This window comes from Mauremys reevesii, linkage group 1 (assembly GCF_016161935.1).
Source record: "Mauremys reevesii isolate NIE-2019 linkage group 1, ASM1616193v1, whole genome shotgun sequence".
Classification (NCBI taxonomy): Eukaryota; Metazoa; Chordata; order Testudines; family Geoemydidae; genus Mauremys; species Mauremys reevesii.
Genome location: NC_052623.1, coordinates 347610173 through 347626517, shown reverse-complemented (window position 1 = coordinate 347626517; position 16345 = coordinate 347610173). Strand labels below are relative to the sequence as shown.

The 16345-nt window shown below is 41.9% G+C and overlaps 1 long non-coding RNA gene across 2 annotated transcripts in view; it reads left to right on the top strand.

Moving 5' to 3' along the window:
• The window catches only part of LOC120387239, an 84969-nt gene that overhangs the window by 32146 nt on the left and 36478 nt on the right, over positions 1-16345 (top strand). For both annotated transcript variants that reach the window (XR_005590069.1, XR_005590070.1), the window contains exon 2: positions 14650-14790. This is a non-coding gene — a long non-coding RNA (uncharacterized LOC120387239). The remainder of the gene's footprint in view (positions 1-14649; positions 14791-16345) is intronic.

Genomic DNA, 16345 nt, shown 5'->3' with positions numbered 1-16345 from the left:
GAAAAGGAGATTGATACCATGGATAACAGAGCACACCTATACAGAAAGGAGGTGGAAACAAACTGAGACTATTTCTAAAGCCCTGATGAAAGAAAATGGTGTCTTGCCTACGGAAGCCAAAGAATCTGAAAAACAGAGTAAAGAAGGAATGTCTTAATGGTAGCATTGAGCAAAATGCTGGTAATGAAACGGAACTGTGGGTTTTTTGCCAAGTCTGGGATTTCTTTACAAACCAAAGACTTTGGCTCAGGTTTGCTCACTGGCCCATCTGTTATTTATTTTCAGGTGTAAACCATGGGAAAATCAATCATTTGAAGTGGTAGATGATTCAAATTCAGCACCCAACTTGGTGGTGAAGGTTGAGTTTCACTGTGTTATTGAGTGGCTGGAGGACTGACAGCCTCAAAGCACAACCAGAAAAGGTTTGTACTCACCCAGAACTGCAACTGCCAAGGGTTGCACAGCTCAGATTAAAATAATGAAGGTATCCTACAGAGGTGGTCGTTGTGATGGCTTTTATCTTGGCAAACACATCAAGTACTGAACTGGAGCCCTTTTGAGGTTAAAAAAATATAAGGTAGTACGGCTTGAGCTACAGAAGCACAGTCAGAGGCTGTAACAGACACACATGGTTTGTAGCTCAGGCACCGAGTGGGGGATCTGTAAGCTACTCACTGGTGAGTTACTCTACTACAGAAGAAATTGAAAACTCACTGACTTACTATTTGATTTGAGAGGTGCTGAGCACTCAGTTACAGTTGATGTCAATGGGAGTTGTAAGTTCTCAGTCTTCTAATCTAACCACTAACTTAACAGCACAGAGATGAATATCGATGCCTAACGTTAGGCAGCCATGGTGAAAGTTTTAAATATAACTGATCAAAAAATACCTGTGAACATTTCACTGGCTTTTTTTTTTTAATGTCAAAATTTCATCACGGATGATCCACCCGAATTTTGATCTCCTGGTAGATAAACAGCTTATGGTCACATAACAAAGTGGCAGATCTGGGAATATGATCCAGGAGTTCTGACTCCCAAGTCCACTCCTCTGTTACATTGCACATCCTCCTTGTCCTTTGCTTTGGAACTTGGGAACACTTGTGCATATTGCTAGCAAGAAGCTGAGAATGTCAAGTAGTTAACTGAAGACCTGATCTTGCGAAGATTTGCACACACAAGTAACTTTATACATGTGAGTAGCTCCCCTGAGCATAATGTGTCTGCTCCTGTGTCTAAGTCTTTGCAGGATGGAGTCTTAATCAATAAATATATATCAAACTAAGAAGGAAATGCCCAGGTACCAATTTTAAATTTAAAATACCCATCTTGCAGTATATTAACTGTGACACTTTCTTCACTGAATGATAATGACAGGTTTGATAATAGACTGGGCCAAAGGGAAAACAGAAATGTCCCTCAGGTAAGCTTGGCATCCCCAAAGCAGAAGAGAACAATTTGTTATTTTAAGTGAAGCTATGCAAAGCTTTGGAGCAGAGTTTTCAGTTCTGTATCATGCCAAAGGGAGATATAATAATTTAAAATAGATTGTGGGCTAGAAATATGTGCTGTAGAAGAACTTTGGTTCTATGTATGCTTTTGAAAGAGAATCAGGAAAAAATTAATTTACAGCATTAATCAACCTTAATGGGGCTGGATGAGAATAACTCGTAGCAAAGCCACATCCATTATTTGTAGCAGGTAGCAGACAGCACTCTCCAAAAGAAGCTGATCAGGAGCAGAGATGCGGATGAAGAATGCAAACATAAGTTATCCTGAAGCTGTAGCCCCCTCTTATGTGTAACTAAACAATTATGTAACACTGACAGACCTCAGTCATCAGGATTGAACCTAGAACTTCTAGAGCTAAATGCTCGAGCCTCCACTGCATGAGCTAAAAGTCACATGGCCCTTAGCTAAGTTTATAGCAGATTCATTAATCTCTAAGTCATTGGGGTGCCACTAGAGGGGGCAGAGCACCACACCCAGAAGGTGTGTGGGTTGCAGTTACACAATTGCATACTTTTAAGAAAACACATAATACACCCAAAGTTGAATATTGACCAGATATTAAAAAAATCCTGGACAGAAAAGTCCCTTTCTTTGCAATTTTTTTTTGAACAATAGGTTATTGTTCTGCAAACCTACAAAGGGAGGGACATTAATTCTCACTTGGCTGGAAACTCCCATCTTGAGTCAAATTTATGAAGTAGCGGTGTTCTCTCTTGTTGTTCAAATGGGAGTTATTTGATCAATTCCATCTGTGGAGCAGCATAGAATAAGGTTACTGAATGTATTATATGAGCAAAAATTAATAGTACTCTCTGGGTCAATATTAGCTGGATTAAGAAATAATAATAAATACCTGTCCCTGCTTTCTGTTGTGCTGTTTGATCTGCTTTTATCCCTAGCCATAGTCACAAAAGGCCCTATTAAGCAATCTATATCCATGGCGTTCTAGGGCTCATGAGACCCAAGGGCCCACATAAACTGGGCTGATGGATTCATGGGAAACATTAGTCCAGGTGATAAGGTCACATTTTAAAATGTACAGCTAGGGTAGAAGAGTTGTGTGAGGAGGAGAGAATTGACGTATCTGGCTCCTTTCCCCCAGTGCTCTACAACCTCCTGTGCTCAGCACCTCTCTTCTCCTCCACATCACCAGTGCAGACCACCGCCTGAGGGCTCTCATGAGCGACCAGGGTGCAGCTCCAGTAGAGTGAGAAAGAGCTCAGATTCAGGCGTGGTTTGCACTTAAAAGATAGGTTAAGAGAGCTACGTCAGTCCGAGCTGTAAAAATCCACACCTGTGACTGACAGAACTACACCGACCTAAACCCCATTGTAGATGCAGCTATGTTGATAGAAGAATTCTTCTGTTGACGTGGCTACTGACATTTGGGGAGGTGATGTTCCAACACCAATAGAAAAGAAACCTCCCATCGGTGTAGGCTGCATCTACACTATGGGATTACACCAGCATAGCTAAACCGGTATATTTTCCGTAATGTAGGCATACCCTAAGGCTATTGGTGTCCTGGGCACACCTCATGGTTCCCTCCCCCACACTGGGGGCATGCTGCCATCCTATGACAATGCTCCCCGCTGGGGCTATACAAAGAACTAATTTTTCGCTTTCAGTTGCCAAAGTGAAGGGGAAAAAATGGGTGGGGATTTTTTTTTCAGCATAACGAAAAAAGGTGAACAAATTTCATTTCAGCTCAAATTAAACATTGTGTTTGGTCCAAAATTAACCATTTTGTTTTTGACTTTTTAAACTGTTTTTAAAGTTTGTGTTGTGTTTGTTTCAAACGAATTAGAATTCCGAAACATCCTCGAAATTAAACTTTTCATTTTGGAAATGCAAAAACAAACCAATTCAGCATTTCCAAAACATTTGTTGCAGTTGGGCCGAAACAATTTGCCATAATCAGCCCAAATTTGTGATTTTTTTTTTCTTCAGCTCTACTGCCCACGTTGTGGCTTTACTCTTCCTTGGGGACCAGTGCCAGGAACTACCCACTCAAAAGTTGTTTAGTCGCAAGTTCTGATTAATATCCATATCAGAATTCCCCAGTGTGTAGGAGGGCTCAGATATGTGGGTTAATTTCTGGTCTCTGGGTGAGATTTTCAAAGGCAAAAATGGCAATTAGGTGCCAAACGCCAGTCGAAAGTCAGTGGGAGTTAGGCACCAAACTTTCATTTGGGCCTTTGAAAATCTTCCACCTTGTTCAATTTGCTCAGTGCTTAATTTTAACTAAGCAACAGTTTTGTAGTTCAGTAGATTTCAGACCCAATGCGAATCTCAACTAGTGTCATACTGTTAGAACAACAGTAAAAAAACCAATTAATTCTAAAGTACAAATAATTACTCACATGTTATATTGCTTCTCAGGGATTACTCTCCATTAAACAGATTTAAATCTTGTTAAATGCAGAAAAGAAATTGCTGATATTCTTTAAGTGTATATTGGGACATCTTTCTTCCTTGTAAAGTATCTCATGCGTGTGTTGCTACGACTTCCACTGTACAGTAATTAAGATTTATATTGCTTCAGGATGTTTGATGCTAACACTGGAAATTATACTTCTCTGAAAACAGAATGTAAATGTAAGAAAAAAATGTTTACACACGAGACTCTTCTTATCTGTGAATATGTAGCAGATATTTGCATATGGTTTGTAATATTGTAATATGAAGCTGCTGACCAAATACCACAAAGCAGGATTCCCCAAACACAGAGATGCATGAGTTAGATTATTTTAAAGTAAGGCTCTGTGTTACTGTTGACCTCTACCTACTTCATATATGCTTATTTTGCAGTGAAAACCTTCCAACAGGGTAACATATGTCATACCACAACATGAGTGATGGAATACCACAATATGAGGGAACATTTGTATGACAGTAGCCCTGGAGTCCCTGACCAAGTCCCATTGTGCAAAGTGCTGTACATACACGTAATATGAGAGAGTCTCTCTGCCCTAAAGACCTACATAAGTAGAAAATGGATAGAAGAAGGAAGTATTACCCTCCGTTTACAGGTATCTCTCTCTGATACAGCACTTTCCCCCAGTAGATCACAATGTGCTTTACAAAGGAGGAAAGTATCATTATCTCAGTTTTACAGATGGGGAAACTGAGACCCAGAGCAGCACCATGACTTGTCTCAGGTTATCCAGCAGGCTAGTGTTGAGCCAGGAATAGAATGCAGGCCACCTGCTGACTTGCCCAAGGTAACAAAGGAAGTTTATGGTAGACCTGGGAAGCAAACATTAATCTCTTGAGTGCTAGTCTAGTGAGTGAACCACACAGGTATCCTTTCTCTCCTTACATTTAGTGGCCTTTTTATACCTGCCATTTCAAAGTCAGTACTGTGGGATCTGGATTAGCAATCAATGCTTGGAGTGCTTGTTTGGCTTTATAGAACACAATGACATTCCAAAAGCCATTTCCTGCTGGTGCTAGATGTATGTCCCTAACGCCAGACAGTGGGGGTTGCAGAAGTAGGGAGGAGATTGGAAGCAATTTCTTTGAATTTCCTCATTTTTAAAGGTAGGAAGCAATTTCTCACCTTTTTCTGAGTGTCACTTGGCTGCAGGTAGAGAACATTACAGCTTGTGGGAATACCAATTAGAGATCATTATAATCTTACTGATCTGCTTTGGCATTCAAATGCCCAGCAGAAAGAATTCATTCAGCAAAGTGATTCTCTGTTTTATAGATCCAGGAGCCTTATATTAACCAGATGGATATAATCATCAAAATGGGGGTTGCTTATTTGAGCTTAAAAAACCAACCAAACAACAACCTCATGTGCCCAATTCAACAGCAGAGCAGTAGTAGCTCCGGGGTGGGGACCGGCAGGGATATACTTCAGCACCTTATAACAACTTCTCTGCTGATGAGATCACCCTGCCCCTGGTTTCCTGAGCTACACCGGAACTATAACTGCATTTGGAGTTGCTGCTCCAGTTGAGTGCTGCAAAAACTGACAGCGGGATCATAACCTTAACTAGATTGGATGTGAATTTAAAGCAGAGGAAGCAGAAGTAAATGGAGCCTTAAACAAAATAATGAACAGAAAACTGTAGGGGAGAAATTACATCTTCCTTTAAAATAAAATCCAGTATAATTGGTAAAAAGGAGTTTCACAGTGTCAATGAGAGTAAAGCATTAATATCATAGTCTCTCAATGCGTGTGTGTAACTCTCATTAGGCCAAATGGGGAATTGTATGTGCAGAAGAGAAGATGATACTATATTATTTTCTAAATCTTAAGCCTCCTCGTTCAATGAGTGTTTCTTCCCTGCAGCAGGAGATAAAGGTTATTGATGCAAAACCAGACTTTAAAAAGCCCATTCTGCTGGGTATATGGCTTGTCAGCCAGTGCAATAAAAGTTGGATAGTCCTTCTGTTGGTAAGGCTTCTTGAAACTGTGTAACAGGTAAATGTGTGGGGGACTTTCTAATATAAACTCCCCGTAAGCCTTGCAGTGCCTCGTAGGAAGTCCTGGGAACCATATGGGGCTTTGCATCAAGAGTGGTCCTCTTTAAGAAGAAGATTCTGATTTTACTTTAAGGCCCCAGTTCAGCACAGCATTTATGCACATGCTTAAGTGATTTCCTGACTCAGGGCCAAAAAAACCTAACTGATAACACTTGTTAATGTCCAGCCTCTCCCACTCCTGCTGCTCTTTGAAGACATGAAGTAGGTAGGATATATTAGACAGACACTATGCCCTATGCTCTTTTTGTGATTAGAAAAGCCATCTGGATCAAGCAGATTTCATTCACACTGTCTATATTATTACTTATTTACAGCAGCACCCACTCTGTGCTAGGTGCCTCCCAAACACTCATAGAATATTAGGGTTGGAAGAGACCTCAGGAGGTCATCTAGTCCAACCTCCTGCTCAAAGCAGGACCAATACAAACTAAATCATCCCAGCCAGGGCTTTGTCAAGCCAGGCCTTAAAAACCTCTAAGGATGGAGATTCCACCACCTCCTTAGGGAATCCATTCCAGTGCTTCACCAGCCTCCTAGTGAAATAGTGTTTCCTAATATCCGACCTAGACCTCCCCCACTGCAACTTGAGACCATTGCTTCTTATTCTGTCATCTGCCACCACTGAGAACAGCCTAGCTCCATCCTCTTTGGAACCCCCCTTCAGATAGTTGAAGGCTGCTATCAAATTCCCTCTCACTCTTCTCTTTTACAGACTAAATAAACCCAGTTCCCTCAGCCTCTCCTTGTAAGCCATGTGCCCCAGCTCCCTAATCATTTTTGTTGCCCTCCGTTGGACTGTCTCCAATTTGTCACCACTTTTCCCATATCCACAGAGCCAGTTTTCTCATCATAGAAGGCAACTTAACGCTTTCAATCCAGGCGGTGTCAAGAATAAATCAATGTGAACACAGCAATACTGTCTGATAGATGATTAATACAAGTAAGCCTGCCCTTATCTCAAACTACAATTTATTAGCTATTAAGCATACACAGATATAAACATTAAGTTTAGGACATCCCAGATATTGTTACCCACGGTCTGAGATGATTTTGAGTAATCACCAGCCAGGCTTCCAGGGGCCCTCTTTCCATCCAGCTGATGGGGAGTTTAGATGTTATCTCCTTGCCAGAAGAAAAGCTCCCTCAGACTACTCTGAGGTATTAACTTTTGCCTAATATTTTATAGCTGACTCTAACAGTACACATAACCTATAGTGACTCCTAGTGGGTCAGAATTATAACGTCTACTGGGTCACCAATTCTCCTAATTTCAACAAACTACTCATTATCTCAAAACTTTTCTAGTATTTCTAGCCATAACAACATGTCAGGGGCACCTAATACCACAGTCACTATCCACTCAGTCTCTTTCATAACTTTCTATCCCATCCTCCCATTCTGATTAACAGACTGCAAATATGCAGCTGTCTGACCTTGTCTCACAAAGGCCTAAGATTATTCCTAGCTATGTGAAGTTTGGTTTTCAGCTGGCAGTGGCTGCACATACAAAATGGCTGACTGCAGTACTGCCAAGTTCTGGGGTACACGTAGGAATGTCAGATTCCAGGGCACCACAATAACTCCTTGAAGAAACAAACAAACCCTTCAAGAGTAAAAACAAAGCAGGCACAGGACCAGCAGCAGAGTGGGAGCTACCCAGTTTAATGCACAGAATGCAGCATGTAGGATTACCTGCCTTGGGGGCAGGTGGCCTGTGTGTGCATTCGGTGCAAGCAACTCGTGGTCTTCAGAGACTGGGTATAGGCTCTTGAGACCAGAGTGGCTGAACTGTAGTAACTAAGGGAGACAGAGAGGTACACAGAGGAGACTTTCCGGGACACGGTAGAGCAGTCCCACCCTCAGCCTGACAGCTTCTGTGTTGTTGAGGAGGATGAAAATGTAGGGGAAGGAGCCCATCATGCTGGAGTAAGGGGAAACAATCATACAATTGGGACCCTCCTTCCAGATGATGTCATGGTATCCTCTCTCACTGAGGATACCCCTCCGGCAAAGGGGACTGCAGTTTATTAGGTAATAGTAATAGTAATGGGGGATTTGATTATTAAAAATATAAATCAGTGGGTTTGTGCTGACTGAAAGAAAAGCATGGTGAATTGCCAGCCAGGTCCATAGGTTGTGGACCTCTCAAGACATCTAGATAGACTCATGTGTAGTGCTGAGGAGAAGCTAATGATTGTGGTACATGTAGATACCAATGACATAGGGAAAGGTAGACGAGAGGTCCTGTAAGACAAATTTAGGTTGCTAGGTAAGAGATTAAAGTCTAGGAACTCCATGGTATCATTCTCTGAAATGTTTCCAGTTCCACACACAAGGTGAGTTAAACAGGCAGAACTTCAGAGTCTCAGTGTGTGGATGAAAGGATGGGATGGAAGGAGGGATTTCCATTTATTAGGAACCGGGGTACCTTTTGGGAAAGGAGAAGCTCTACCTCAGCTTAGAGTCTCTGGCCCGGTCAGAGTTCAAAATGCAAAGACAGATAGAAATTTTTTCTGTGACTTAGTTTTATTTCCTTCATTCAGCTTCCAGGTTCACAGAATGAGCTTCTCTGCCTGGCCATCGGTGATTCTTTCAGTGGTTCTGTTGCAGCTAGGAGGCTTTTCCATACTTTCAGGCAGCTCACTGCTGCTATGTGGCTATGTACAGCTCTGGTATCTTTGACTTGTCTGAATTATTCCATTTTGCTTGTGACCAATCTCTTGATATCCAGTGGAACAGTTCTGGCAAACACATAAAGGATGTTCACATTTGTTGGTTTTAGACATCCTATGCTGTAGCAGCAGCTGTCATTCAGAACAGATACCAGCTGGGTTGCATGAGCTGATCTTTCCCACACCAAATGTGTGCATTAGGCCATTGAACAGCAAAGTGCAAGTGCAGTGGCTCTTAGTGTTGCTGGGTTTTCTCCCCATTTTGAATTTTCAAGCTTCCTGAGTATGTTATTCAGGGCTCTATCTTTGCCTTTTGTCTTCTCCACATGTGCATGAAGGAGAAAGTATAGTCTACCATTGCTCCAAGGTAGAAAGGATTCCAGCAGTGGGCAAGTGATACCCCATTTAGATGATGCTGAGTTTGTCTATTGGCCTCACGGTTCCAAAGACAGAAGAGACTCACGTGTTTTGGCTGGATTGGTGTGCAATTAGTTCTTGGTGTAATAAACTGAGAGCCCAGGCAGCACCAATGTTAACATAGCTTCGATCTGGGAAAAATCCTTGGCTTGAGCAGCAATGCATATTTTTTCGGCATAGATAAAGCTTCTTGTGCCGAGATGGATTGGTTGGTAATTCATGCAGCTGTTGAAAAGTACTGGTGAGAGTATGCTGCCTTGTGGTAGGCTGTTCTTCTGTTGCCATCGTCAGCTTCACTTCCCTCCACAGTTTGACCTAAAAACATTGGTTCTCTAGTAGAAATTGTATCAGGTGTACAAGATGTAAGGTGGCTGAAGTTCATCATCTTGCTTTCTGTTAGTTGTTTGTCACCCTTCATCTTGTGTCCTCTTCTAGATCCCCGGTGGATGTAAATCTGCCTACTAACAGCACTTTGGTGGGAAATATTGGTGCCTTTTTGAAAGTTTGGATGGGAAATGGTCAGTGTCCTAGAGAGTTCTGTCTGGCAACTAGAGGTTATAAAAGGAGACTCCTGGTGTCTGGTGATCATGGTTCCTTTCCTGTGGTCCTACTGGCATCCTTTGATTCCTGCCCTGTGTCCTGTCAATTAAAATGGTGATGATGTTTGCCCTTTTAATTTGTTTTACTCACCCTTGGTATTGTTGTGGGTTTGGGGATCTGGCCTTAAATCCTATTGATTTATTGACACCCGAGTGTTTTTTGTCTGATAATTGGGTATAGTTGTTAGAAGGGGTCCTTAAATAAATGGTTACTTGTTTTCATCTATTCCTGCTGCCTTTGTTCTTGGTCAATAAATCACTAACCAATGATTTGGGAAGGGGTCAGGTTTGCAGTAAGGGGTTGGTTTCTCGTCTCTCTTAATTAAGTTAACAAAGGCGGCGATGTTTCATCATGCATATTTTAGTGAGGAGCCTTCAATGATGCACGGTGTCATATGCCAATGATAGGTCAACAAACCTAACATCTATTACCATGCCCTTTTCAAAGCCATCTTTGATATATTGAGTGATGTTCAACACTTGACTGGTGCATGACTTGTCTGGGCAGAATTCACCTTGCTCTGGGATTAGATGCTTTTCAACAAGCCTGAGGTGTGTTAATTCTGGAGGTTAATTTGGTCATTGTGTACTGTGCCCCACAATTATAAGACTCCTGGACTTCTTGCCATTTCTTAGGTTGTTTGTGCAGTGCCCTGTCATTTTTTAGGAGTTGGTGTGCAACCTGGTCTGCAGTAACTTTTGTAGTGTTGCTCTGCATTCCTTGGATCATAGTTAAGCTTCTGGATGGTTATCCAGGCTTTTTTGCTGCCATGAGTCATGTCCACACTCTCAGTGGGATTCTGCCATGACTTCTGTTTTTCCTCCTTTATTGCAAAGACCAGTTCTTCACTGCCTGGGATGGTATCCTCAGCGAATGGGTCTTCTTTGAATTTTGCCTGTATTTTGCATACCAATCCTATAACCTGGATGTCAGTCCTGGCACATAAGTTGTTCTTCAGCCTTGTGGAATGTACTTCTTTGAGACAGTGCGCACCACAGTGAAAAACTGGTCATACTTTTGTGGCATTGGCTCGATCTTAGGATGTGTTATACACCTAGTAAGTGTTATGGATGGTTATAAGTGAATCAGTAGAAGGTGCTATAGATGGTTATAGGAAACATACTGATCCGCTGGACTCTAACAATTGTTTAATCATCAACTAAAAGTGTATTAATAATGTATTAATCATTTATAATCTATTTTTCAATGTACCCTTCATACAAAGTGTAACTATCTTTCCACTGACTTACATGCAGAGGGCCCCTGGTTTCTCCACAGGATGAAAAGGTGAATTTCTTTCCTCTAACTAATTGCAGCTTACTTATATATCTGCCCTTATGGAAAAGTCCTATACAATTTAACAGGAATAAATCTTTAGGATTCTATAGAAATTACTCAAAACAAACACAACAATATCTACACCGAATTTGAGAGAATAATATCCTTTCTATAGCTGTTATTTTTATTTTTATTTTTATTTTTTTCCTAAACCATCCTATAGAGGACTATGGCATGGTATTTAATTTTCCGTTTTTCTACTAAGTGCTCCCTTTTTTCCTTAAAAAACCCAACAAAACACCGATATAAAAGTTATCTTGTAAATTCCATAGGACTTTCCCATAAGTATGCACAACTTGAAATGTGCGTTGTTACAAAGTTTCACCATCGTTTTGGCAGCCAAACCCCACCTTTAGTTGAGACACAGGCGTGGAAAGCTCAAAGCAAAAGAGGGAGCATAATATGAAATTGGAGCAGACTTGATCTTTAGTCTGCAATGTGTTCATATTCTTTTCCACGGCTGTGCCAGCCAAAGCCCCAGGCTGCTACTTCCATTGGCTCTCAAGTGAATAGTGACTGTTGGAGGTAGCATTTTACTTCCATGATCTTCAGGTTTTTGTGTCTAGAGGATATTAAGATTTTAAAGTGGATTTTTTAAATTACATCTCATGGAAATAGAGAATTTTAAGCAGGGAAGGGCAAGATACCCCTGTGTTTGTGTGTGTTGGCAAGAGAAAAGGCATAGGGATTTCAGTAGGCCAAGCACTTGTCTAGCAGACAGTCTAATGAAAAATCCCACTACACCCTGAGAAGCAGCAACAGCTTCTGCAGGGAGCTGAGGCAAACAGAACAGAAGATATCCAGAGTAAGGACACATGCAAGCATAGACACACAGATACACTCACTGCTCTGCTTGGACCTAAGCAGGGTGTTATTTTTCAGATATCAAACATGTTTAAATCAGCTGTTTGGCTATTATCACCAAATTTATACCTGCTGTTTGCATACAATGCTCATCCTCAAGATTTTATAAATGTGACATAAGGTGCTACAAGAACTCCTGGATGTTTTTGCTGATAGAGACTAACACAGCTACCACTATGAAACAATTTCCATTATTAGCACTGATAACAGGATCTTATGTGAATCAGTGAAGGGTGGCAAATACCAGAGTCTATCAGTTCATTGCAGTGCAAACTCCTTTCTTTCTATTCCCTTCTGTGTAATCTGGGTTGCATGGCTAGGCCTGTTTACCATGGGTTGATATTCCAGTTAAGATGTACAATTAACATGTATGATCATAAGTGATCTGGAAAAAGGTGTAAACAGTGAGGTGGTAAAAATTGCAGATGATACAAAACTACTTCAGATAGTTAAGTCCAAAGCAGACTGCAAAGAGTACCAAAGGGATCTCACAAAACTGGGTGACGGGGCAACAAAATGGCAGATGAAATTCAAATGTTGATAAATGCAAAGTAATGTACATTGGAAAACATAATCCCAACTATACATATAAAATGATGGGGTCTAAATAAGCTGTTATCACTCAAGAAAGAGATCTTGGAGTCATTGTGGATAGTATTCAGAAAACATCCACTCAGTGTGCAGTGGCAGTCAAAAAAGCTAACAGAATGTTGGGAATCATTAGGAGAGGACTAGATAATAAGACAGAAAATGTCATATTGCCTCTATATAAATCCACGGTATGCCCACATCTTGAATACTGCGTGCAGATGTGGTTGACCCGTCACAAAAAAAAGATATATTGGAATTGGAAAAGATACAGAAAAGGGCAGCAAAAATGGTGAGGGGTATGGAACAACTTCCATATGAGGAGAGATTAGTAAGACTGGGACTCTTCAGCTTGGAAAAGAGACGACTAAGGGGGGACATAATACAGGTCTATAAAATCATGACTGGTGTGGAGAAAGTAAATAAGGAAGTGTTATTTACTCCTTCTCATAACAAAGAACTAGGGGTCATCAAGTGAAATTAACAAGCAGCAGGTTTAAAACAAACAAAGGGAAGTATTTCTTCACAGAACACACAGTCAGTCTGTGAAACTCCTTGCCAGAGGATATTGTGAAGGCCAAGGCAATAACAGGGTTTGAAAAAGAAGTAGATAAGTTCATGCAGGATGTAGTGAGGAGGCATGGCCTCCCTCAGGGATTGACAGGGAGGGACCACAACCCGCCACTTGCTGGACGGAGCCAGGAAGGCCATGCCAGGCCTGCTGGAAGCAGAGGGGCAGGACAGGAAGAGGAAATATAAAAGGCCAGCCCCTCAGTTGGGCTGAAGCCGCCAAGGGAGACAGACACATTCAGCTTGCTGCTGGAGCCTGAAGAGGACACCAGCTGTATGGAGGACTGGCAAGCACTCCCAGGGCCACAAGCTGGCAAGCCGACTGAGACACTGAGGAGCTGCTGGGGCTGCTGCTGGCCCTACCCTGGGGAGACAGAAGACAATTACACCATAGAGGTACCAAACCCCAGGGACACAGGAAGTAGCCCAGGGAAACTAGACGACAATCTGCTTGAGTGTTGGCCTGATAAGTAGGTCAGCATGTTACAGGTGGATCCCCAAGTGGCGGACCACTCAGCCACTGTTACGTCCATGGGCTGGGACACGGTGCAGTTGGATAGAGCTGCGTCCTCCTACCCTCTGCCACCCTACCCCTGGGATGTCAGCCTCCCCACCTTAGGGCAGGCGGCCTGTGTTAGTCTACCATCCATCAAGCTAGGATGCTAGACTGTGTTGGTGCTCATTCCCGTCAGAGCCCCCTAGACTATTTGCTGCCCTGTCCTAACTGAGGGCCGAGGCTCATAAACTGCTTTACTGCTCTGCCTGGCCTGAGGACCTGAACACTTAGGAGCAGCTAATTCTCCATTTTTAGATCACACTCACAAGTGCATGCCAGCGAGGAGGCATGGCCTCCCCCAGAGATTGATGGGAAGGAATGGCCACACACTCTTACACAGGATAAATCCATCAATGGCTGTTAGTCAGGATGGGCAGGGATGGTGTCCCTAGCCTCTCTTTGCCAGAAGCTGGGAATGGGTGACAGGGGGATGGATCACTTCATGATTACCTGCTCTGTTCATTCCCTCTGAAGCATTTGGCATTGGCCACTGTCGGAAGACAGGATCATGGGCTAGATGGACCATTGGTCAGACCCAATATGGCTGTTCTTATGTTCTTATGTAACCTGAGGTCAAGCAAAGAGGAGGAACAAATGATGGGGGACATGTTTAGGAGAGCATGCAGTGCTTCTCTGTCCATCTTATTGAGTCTCTGAGGGGAGGAGGATTAGAATGAAGCAGAATTTGAAGCTCAGAGTCCAAAAACTGCCTTTGATTTCTGCATGGATCTTCTGCCACTGGATTAACTAAAGCATTGCTGCACCCATTTTTGATCAGTGTTTCCAAAGTTTACGATGACAAATAAATTGCATGTTTTGATTTGACAATATGAAGTTTAATTAACCCCTTTTGCCACCCTTTATATGTTAAGAGAACACATCGGGTGCTAGGTACATCATGTTGAACAGCAGCACTTACATGGAAACCACCACGTTCTGTGGTGCACAGAAGCTGCAGCAAAAATGCAGCAATGGTTGTATTAAGTACCAGCAGCTGCCTTCCTTTTATAATAACTGTTAACCTCTCCTTCCTAGGCTGCAGAAGCTCACCCATTAAATGGGAGACACAGGTTTGATTCCTGACACTGCCTGATTTGGAGCCAGGACTTGAACCTGGATTTTCCACATTGTATCAAGGGCCCTAATCCCTGGGTTTCTGGCTATTCAGGGGGAAAGGTATGTGGCTCTCTTTCCCTTATATTTTTTTGTAAAAAAAATTCAAAGGCTCTCATTATATCATTACCAGGTGGCATGAAACCAAATGTCAACACCTCACAATTTTCCTCGAAGCAGAATCCTTGTTTTCTGACCAGTCCTACTAAATATATTTCTGGACAGGGCCTGACACAACTCCCTGATCTCGACTGGAGCTTTTAGGTGCTACTGTGACACAAACAATCCATGCATAAAAATGCTTTGAGCTAGTCAGCATTTTAAATAACTGGTTTATACGGCATGCAGTCACTTGAATTGGATTTTTGTAGGCTTTGAAAAATTATGATTGAATACAAGTGAATTGTGCTGAAGGGTGGGGATTTTCCCTATCATTCTTTTTTAAAAAAAAAAAATGGTAGGGGTTTTAGACTCCATAAGAGCCCTCTGTTTCACCAAACTGACTATCTCATTTTTCCTGCACACCAGGGAGCATGCAACAATGTGCACTAAAAAGGGAACAGTCAGAAAATTTTTTAGCTTTTAGGTTAAAATCCATGTTTTCATGAGGGGTGGGGGATAGAATGAAAAAGGTCTGTATAAGTATGTAGAACCCTGGTAATTTACTCTTCAGCAAGTCATGTTGCTGGACAGGTTTAGGAGCCAGTTCACACTGTTACTAAATAAAAGCAAAAAATATAGTTACCATGGCAACTGCCACACTACATGGTGCTGATTTTTCCCTCTGAGATTTTAAAAACCCGTACATTTTTAAGGAAACATGCACAGAAATACCTCCTGTAAACTTGTGTGACTTTGTCTGTGCTTTTATTAAACTGGAGTAGATTAAATCTATTCATCAGTAACTATTTCTGCTGAGCCATTTCAAACAAGGCCATGGGGGAGTGTTATGAAAGTGCTATATAGAGAGATATATCTTCATCTATGTGTGTTATGTAGATAGCTAATATGAAAAGTGCCATGTACTTGCACATAAGAATCTGTAGCATAGTAACTTCAACTAAATTATTATGCACTGCCAAATGGCTCTATATATCTAATTTAAAGACTTATCTGTCCGCCCCTTGTGGTTGAATCTGAGGACCTGACAGTCTGTAATGTATTTAGCCTTAGAGCACCCTTTGAGGTAGGGAACTGCTATTATCCCCATTATACAGATGGGAGAATGGAGATATGCAGATTAAGTGGCTTGCCCCAGGTCACACAGAAAGGCTGCAGTAGAATAGGTAATTGAACCTTTGTGTCCTGACCCCTTATCTATCACCTTCACCCCTGGATCAGCCTTCCTCTCGGAGTCCCACTCCTACTTCAGCAATTTGACAGATTCATAAACTGAGGTAATTCAGGATAATGATTTCCTTCACAAGCACTGGTCCATTCCTCTTTGGTGTTAATGGTTGACATGTATTCCTCCTTCTTGGGTGGTAATTTATTATGGATTTTTTTTTTTTTTTTAGTGAGAGACATCCCTCAAAAGGTTCAGAAGACTGGTTTGAGTATTCTGAATTTGACCCATGTTGTTTAATTGTGATTCATCAAAAAATAGCCTGGGTTTATT